This window comes from Rhyacophila brunnea, unplaced genomic scaffold (genome assembly GCF_057557595.1).
Source record: "Rhyacophila brunnea isolate RB1 unplaced genomic scaffold, BYU_Rbru_1.0 scaffold_9, whole genome shotgun sequence".
NCBI lineage: Eukaryota > Metazoa > Arthropoda > Insecta > Trichoptera > Rhyacophilidae > Rhyacophila > Rhyacophila brunnea.
The window spans coordinates 43,380,936-43,389,594 of NW_028233361.1; positions in this window are offsets into that span (position 1 = coordinate 43,380,936).

The following is an 8,659-nucleotide window of genomic DNA, read 5'->3' on the forward strand; positions in this document are numbered from 1 at the left end:
GCGATTATTTTATAAATAAAAAATATTGAAATCACAAAAAAGACTCATTATTGTATTATTATTCTATAGCAGGGGTCGGCTTAATTTTGACCCATAAGAACCATTATAATATTATGTTTAACTCAATGATTTAAAAATATTTTCAAGAGTCATATATTTTAGCTTTCCTTTAACGGCCCACATGCTCAGCGTAGGTAAAATGGAGATTTCATGCTATTTTCAAAGCATGATCGTGGACATTCCTTAAACATTGTAGATAATCTATTTATATAATTTTGAAGCCTTATTATCCTTTATATATTTTTTTAAACATTTGCTGACTGCATAAAGTATTTTTATTGCATAAAATAGTATTCTTTTAAACCTCTCGTACTAATGTTTTAGAATATAGTCATATTTCAGTACATAAATGTGCAGTGGTGTTAAGATTTTTTACATTTATTAATTTTTAAACGCATTTATAAAACCATCAGTATTATTTATGTCGACATTATTATAGTGAAATATTTACGATAAAAAATTATATTGTATAATCTTTGTGATCCCAAATTTGACAAGAATTAGGCATTTTATTATTCAAAAAATGGGCAAGATTTACACATTTGAAGATAATTCTAAAGATACTGATTATAATCTATGTCTTTGACCATTCAAATGCGATAAACATTCTATGAATAATGTTTGCTTTATAATAATTATTGACCTAAAAATAAGGTAGTATTTTTTTGAAATACGCCATTTCTATTGGCATTTCCCAGTGGCTAAGCTACAACATACGGTCGTAGCCATAAATTTACAAACGATAAATGAAGTAGGGAGTAAGATCATGTTAACGCGCGTGTTTGAACATGTACCTAACCGATTTTTTTTAAATCTTCATTTTGACCTACGCGGCGCAATGACCCCCTTAAGCGGGTAAATTATATTTGGTGGTGAATATACACTATTGCTATGAAACTATTGGAAATCTTAATTATTGTCAGTTCCACAACTTTACCGAAAACGTGTTTAATGATTTTGTTCGGGATTTGACTCAAGCGTAACAAGCGCACGTTCTTAGGGTACACGTGACCTCATTGAGCCGCCCACGTGCACTCACGGCATGACGTATGTCACGCGACAAGCGCAAGCAAATGCAAGACTCTCGAGAACGCAACGTTTATTACCGGACACCTAACTTGTAAACTCCTTAGAATACATATTGAAAGTTATCACGAAATACAAAATCACATAGAAACCGTGTATCACAATAATTGAAATGTCGGGCTTTCTTCTTGCATTCACGTTTGTCTTTTATGCCGATTCAAAAATAATTGCGCCACCTAGCTTGTTCACTGCCAAATAAAACGCGCTTTATGGGCATCTGGACAAGGTATATTCAAAATTGCCGCATGTAGAGTGGGACCAATCCAGAAAAGATGAGTGGTTTACGTGCTGGTGGCATCATCACACTTTATTTCTTCGAAAATGGTGCCGGTGCTCACGGTACGGTCAATGGAGATCGTTACCGAACTACGTTAGAGGTATTAAATTAAAAGAGGGGCAAGGAATCGGCTTTCTCATACAACTGAATGAAGCAGGCCAACAATAGCCGATAACTTACGAAAAATAGCGACGCGATAAAAAAAAAATCAGGGCATCACAGAGGATTTACTTTGGTCATTATAACGTACCCATATAATATAAAGTTAACGTTAAAATTTTGCCACAAATTGATTACCAGCCCGCTCCACCATACTTTTTCGCCATACTAGCCTGCTTCAACATGCTTTCATATTATAACCTGCCGCCCCTAGGTTAAATGTCATAATATATAATTATAATAATAATAAATATGATAAACTACCGTCAATAGTCGCCTTGTATATAGAATAACTTCGCAATTCTATTTTTTAAATAGACGGATATTCTTGCTAGGTATCCCACAATGTATTCTAAAATACGTTTTTTTATTAAAATCCGCTGTTGTTATCAAATTGTACTTTTGATCTTCAAAACTTCACGTACCGAACCAATCTCTAAATATTTATCTTATGATAAAATGGGCCGTGACCCATAAGTTTAGGAAACACTGCTTTAATTAACTGTCATCTATCATATGCACGGAATCTTCTATCTGTAAGATACACAATCTACGTAAATTCCAGTGTTTTTATTATTTTACGCAATACAGTCCAATTCCTCTGTTTATGAGTGGTTGTATTTTTAGCATCATAAATTTGCTTTTAATAAAAAATAATAAATCATAATATTATCATTATGTTAAGAGTGTAAATATCTATCAAAGGTCACGTAACCTTATATATTACCACAAATATATTATGACTTATTAATTATACTATTATAATATACTACAATTATGGTTAGAAAATATTAATTTTGCAGCGTAATTCATTAGTCGAAATGATTGCTCCATAATAAAACTAAATTAGAGAAACTAATAATATAGCATTCCAATGACAGTTCAATTTTTTTTTCATTACACCTAAGTACGATTTTCCTTTTGTCGTCTCTTAAGCCGCGTTGACACGATCCAAGTACGATCCAAGTCTACTTGGATAGGAATAATTAGTATGAAGATGTCTCATCCAAGTGACAGCTTCATACTATTTATTCCTATCCAAGTGCACTCGTATGTGACATCTTCATACTAATTATTCCTATCCAAGCTACTTGGACCGCGTCCTACTACTAGGAATAAATAGTATGGAGCTGTCACTTGGATAGGAATAAATAGTAGGAAGCTGTCACTTGGATGAGACATCTTCATACAAAGTATTCCTATCCAAGTCTAATTGGATCGTACTTGGACCATGTCAACGCGGCTTTACAACCACAGAACAGATAATAAATAGAATACAGATAGGCTATATTCAATACGCCGCATATTGATGGCAGGGTTTTGAATGTGTGAGTGTCCTACGAAAATGAAGCACGCATTATGCACGTGCAATAGTGTGTGTAATACACCAACATTAAATAAGCGTAAATGTATAAACCGAGAGCAGTTTTCAGTATTCGACGTAAAACGTATTCTTGACACGTGTGTAAGTTTAACCCGGATTCTTCCTTACTCGAGTCGGTTACCTGCTATCGCCTTACTCGTTATGTATTTTAGTTCCCATTATTTCTGAGTTCCCTGCTTACAACGCTCATAATTTGTCTATGCAAGTGATTCTCAGCATGTTTTGTTTGATGGAACCCTTGAGACATTTTTTAAAACCTCACGGAACGCCTACTTGGCTGACACGTCATACTTAGGTCCCGGGTGATATATTAAAAAATAACCATTCAAATTAGTAGTGACATAGAATTAATTACCTAAGCAACCCGGACTCCGGAGTAAGGTCCATGGTCCTATAACGCTGAGCAATAGTTTAAACAGTCGACGCCCTTTGATTGTAGAACCAATGATTGAAGCAATCTGTTACAAATCAAATGGTTATCCTAATTAAATTCATATTTGTCATAGTAGGTCTTTAAAGTAGTGCTACCAACACCAACGCTAACGTATGTGTGTGAAACATTGGAAAGATGCATGTTGTGAATAATTCGGAAAGATCACAAAGAAACCGATCGATAATAATAAAGCAGATGTGAGTACGCATGCGATAGAGTTTTCTAAGCAGATGAAATATTTTTAAACCCCTAAATTGTAAAGAATCATCGTAAGAAATACATAATATGTGACGTATCCTCACATGCATTCCCATGTAGGACTTCAAGTGTGACCATGAATCACCATAATTTCCTTCTGGCTTTCGTTCACTGAGGGACATAATCTGCCTTCCTCTGACTCCAGGCTGACCCATCATCTGGAAAATTATTAACCGTAAGCAGACTCAAAATGGCATTCCTTTTAATATTGGTCTCAAATGTGTTTTTAAATAATTCATTGTATACTTCAATTTCGAATTATTTTAAACAGATATACCCGTAGAAAATCTTTATCCTTAATTATGATTTACACTTCTACAAGTATTCGTAGGATATTGGCGTCGCAGGCGAAAATTATGTGATCTTCACTTAATCTTCCTTCAAAAATTGTATTATTCATGTTCCTTCCTCTGCTGCCCTCTTAGAATATCTTGCCCATAGCCCCCACAAGGGAGGGGCTGACAGAACTCTAGCCTGAGGGCCCGGCATGGTGAGTCGACCAGATAAGTGAGATAAACACACATCACAAATTTGCTCTAATAATAAAAAGTCGCCTGCGGCGCTATTTTACTTCACGATTGTTAACATTAAAAAATAAGTGATTTTTAAATTATTATGTCATTATCCAATAACTCTATAATTAACCATAATTACTCCATAATTGAAGTGAATGTACTTACTTATATTAAAATACAACAGAAGCCAAAACTACACTGAATGTCCTTAATTTTTCATCGAAAACCATTTGGAAAACGCTAATGTGAGTCATCACACTGCCTTTAATCTTGGCGATAGGTATGTGGGCCCTCCAAAGATTCTAGCCTGGGGGCCCGCTTTAGGATGTGGGGGCCATGATCTTGCCATAAGCAACGCACGATCTACCTAACGGCATTTTATGCCTCTGCCAGTAAGGAGAGTAAACAATACTCAGTAGGTATCTGAGTTGACTTCAATTTAACCTATTACCAAAAAGGTTTTAATATATACCTACTCCCTACCTATCTTCAGGGTAAACATTTCCGAATACTCCCGGAGCTCCAGGGTTCCACAGAATTTGATATTCGTGTTATGTTTTCGGCAACGGAAATCCTTACCAACGGGCTCCGATCCTTCTCGTGATCCAGTGGAAGGTTCATGTCAGTAATAAGACTCGATGGATGTTAATCTTCAGAGATGTTTATTCGTCAATATTCAATTTACAATTACATGGTGTATGAATAAAAGGGAAAGAACTCAATAGAGTTCGATCCGCAGTGAAACAACTCGGTGAGCAGAGCTGAATTATGTTTGAACAAGTTGAATGGTCCGAGTTGAATGGATCCAAGGATCATTTACAATAGTATTAATATGAAATAGTAAGTAAGTAATATTAGTGATGCTTAGTTCATGTACAAGGGTTTATATGTGTGTAGTAACACAGCTAGATAGGATGGATAAATTGGGGTTGATCAATAATATAATATTGAGTAGGTACATTGTAATAGTCTAAATCGCACCGATCGAATATTCTTAACAATAGTACATTATTAGTAAGTTAGGGTGTCGATGAATTAAACAAAAGACAATTTATTGTCATTGGGGAGATATTATACAGACGGGAGCTACAGATCCATAACATTCGATTGGGAATGCAATCCTACTAATGAACACCGTAGAATCGTCATTCGTCAATGACATAATATGTAGGCACAAAAACTTCATAACATAATATATTAATATTTTAGGTCTAGAAAATATACCTAATTATTATTCAGTATGTAACAAAAATAAAATAAATTGAAAAGTGGGCCATGACGCAAAATGGTTTAAAAGCCCTGTTATACTTATACGACCTGCTATGGTATATCATTCACTCTATCGGCTATCCGCTGTAGGAGCGTACATAAGAGTGAAACGGCAAATAATTTTCAACACTATGTGGGACGTAACTTCGGCCGCGTTGCCATTCGGAGAGCGACAGCCGACTTGTGGGCACGTCAATTTGTGTTGTGATGGCGACGGAGCAATATATTCTTAAATCGTGTAAAAATGACTAAAAAACGTTCCGCATCTACTTGAAAAAGGAAACATGTCAATGAATATGCTATTATTATTAGTAATATAACGATAAACATAACATTAAATGGACGCATGTTGGATTTTTATGACAAATTATATTTCGTTCGGCTCGCGTCATTTGCAAAATCCGCGCATCGCCTAGTCACGATCTTTTTCGACTATGCCTCAGCTTGAGGTATGGCCTTAACGAAATCGGACACGCTGTCCCTGTCTTTTGATGTATGTAACATCAAAAATCAGTTAATAATACATTTTAACTATAAATTCGTGATATTGTCTATTAACGAATTATTTATATATAAATTTTGTAATTGATGACATAATCAGAATTAGAAAATTATAAATAAAAAGTAAAAATTCATTAAAATTAAAACATTGGAGACATTCGTAAAACTCATTCACTGCGGACGTGTTAATTACTATTTAATTACAACATTTACATTACAACAGTATCTAATGGCCAACTAATTGGCAACGCACCTGTTGCGTTGGACGCATGGAATGAGTTGACACCGACCGACTCGATACCTGCTATCGCCTTACTCGTTATGTATTTTAGTTCCCATTATTTCTGAGTTCCCTGCTTACAACGCTCATAATTTGTCTATGCAAGTGATTCTCAGCATGTTTTGTTTGATGGAACCCTTGAGACATTTTTTAAAACCTCACGGAACGCCTACTTGGCTGACACGTCATACTTAGGTCCCGGGTGATATATTAAAAAATAACCATTCAAATTAGTAGTGACATAGAATTAATTACCTAAGCAACCCGGACTCCGGAGTAAGGTCCATGGTCCTATAACGCTGAGCAATAGTTTAAACAGTCGACGCCCTTTGATTGTAGAACCAATGATTGAAGCAATCTGTTACAAATCAAATGGTTATCCTAATTAAATTCATATTTGTCATAGTAGGTCTTTAAAGTAGTGCTACCAACACCAACGCTAACGTATGTGTGTGAAACATTGGAAAGATGCATGTTGTGAATAATTCGGAAAGATCACAAAGAAACCGATCGATAATAATAAAGCAGATGTGAGTACGCATGCGATAGAGTTTTCTAAGCAGATGAAATATTTTTAAACCCCTAAATTGTAAAGAATCATCGTAAGAAATACATAATATGTGACGTATCCTCACATGCATTCCCATGTAGGACTTCAAGTGTGACCATGAATCACCATAATTTCCTTCTGGCTTTCGTTCACTGAGGGACATAATCTGCCTTCCTCTGACTCCAGGCTGACCCATCATCTGGAAAATTATTAACCGTAAGCAGACTCAAAATGGCATTCCTTTTAATATTGGTCTCAAATGTGTTTTTAAATAATTCATTGTATACTTCAATTTCGAATTATTTTAAACAGATATACCCGTAGAAAATCTTTATCCTTAATTATGATTTACACTTCTACAAGTATTCGTAGGATATTGGCGTCGCAGGCGAAAATTATGTGATCTTCACTTAATCTTCCTTCAAAAATTGTATTATTCATGTTCCTTCCTCTGCTGCCCTCTTAGAATATCTTGCCCATAGCCCCCACAAGGGAGGGGCTGACAGAACTCTAGCCTGAGGGCCCGGCATGGTGAGTCGACCAGATAAGTGAGATAAACACACATCACAAATTTGCTCTAATAATAAAAAGTCGCCTGCGGCGCTATTTTACTTCACGATTGTTAACATTAAAAAATAAGTGATTTTTAAATTATTATGTCATTATCCAATAACTCTATAATTAACCATAATTACTCCATAATTGAAGTGAATGTACTTACTTATATTAAAATACAACAGAAGCCAAAACTACACTGAATGTCCTTAATTTTTCATCGAAAACCATTTGGAAAACGCTAATGTGAGTCATCACACTGCCTTTAATCTTGGCGATAGGTATGTGGGCCCTCCAAAGATTCTAGCCTGGGGGCCCGCTTTAGGATGTGGGGGCCATGATCTTGCCATAAGCAACGCACGATCTACCTAACGGCATTTTATGCCTCTGCCAGTAAGGAGAGTAAACAATACTCAGTAGGTATCTGAGTTGACTTCAATTTAACCTATTACCAAAAAGGTTTTAATATATACCTACTCCCTACCTATCTTCAGGGTAAACATTTCCGAATACTCCCGGAGCTCCAGGGTTCCACAGAATTTGATATTCGTGTTATGTTTTCGGCAACGGAAATCCTTACCAACGGGCTCCGATCCTTCTCGTGATCCAGTGGAAGGTTCATGTCAGTAATAAGACTCGATGGATGTTAATCTTCAGAGATGTTTATTCGTCAATATTCAATTTACAATTACATGGTGTATGAATAAAAGGGAAAGAACTCAATAGAGTTCGATCCGCAGTGAAACAACTCGGTGAGCAGAGCTGAATTATGTTTGAACAAGTTGAATGGTCCGAGTTGAATGGATCCAAGGATCATTTACAATAGTATTAATATGAAATAGTAAGTAAGTAATATTAGTGATGCTTAGTTCATGTACAAGGGTTTATATGTGTGTAGTAACACAGCTAGATAGGATGGATAAATTGGGGTTGATCAATAATATAATATTGAGTAGGTACATTGTAATAGTCTAAATCGCACCGATCGAATATTCTTAACAATAGTACATTATTAGTAAGTTAGGGTGTCGATGAATTAAACAAAAGACAATTTATTGTCATTGGGGAGATATTATACAGACGGGAGCTACAGATCCATAACATTCGATTGGGAATGCAATCCTACTAATGAACACCGTAGAATCGTCATTCGTCAATGACATAATATGTAGGCACAAAAACTTCATAACATAATATATTAATATTTTAGGTCTAGAAAATATACCTAATTATTATTCAGTATGTAACAAAAATAAAATAAATTGAAAAGTGGGCCATGACGCAAAATGGTTTAAAAGCCCTGTTATACTTATACGACCTGCTATGGTATAT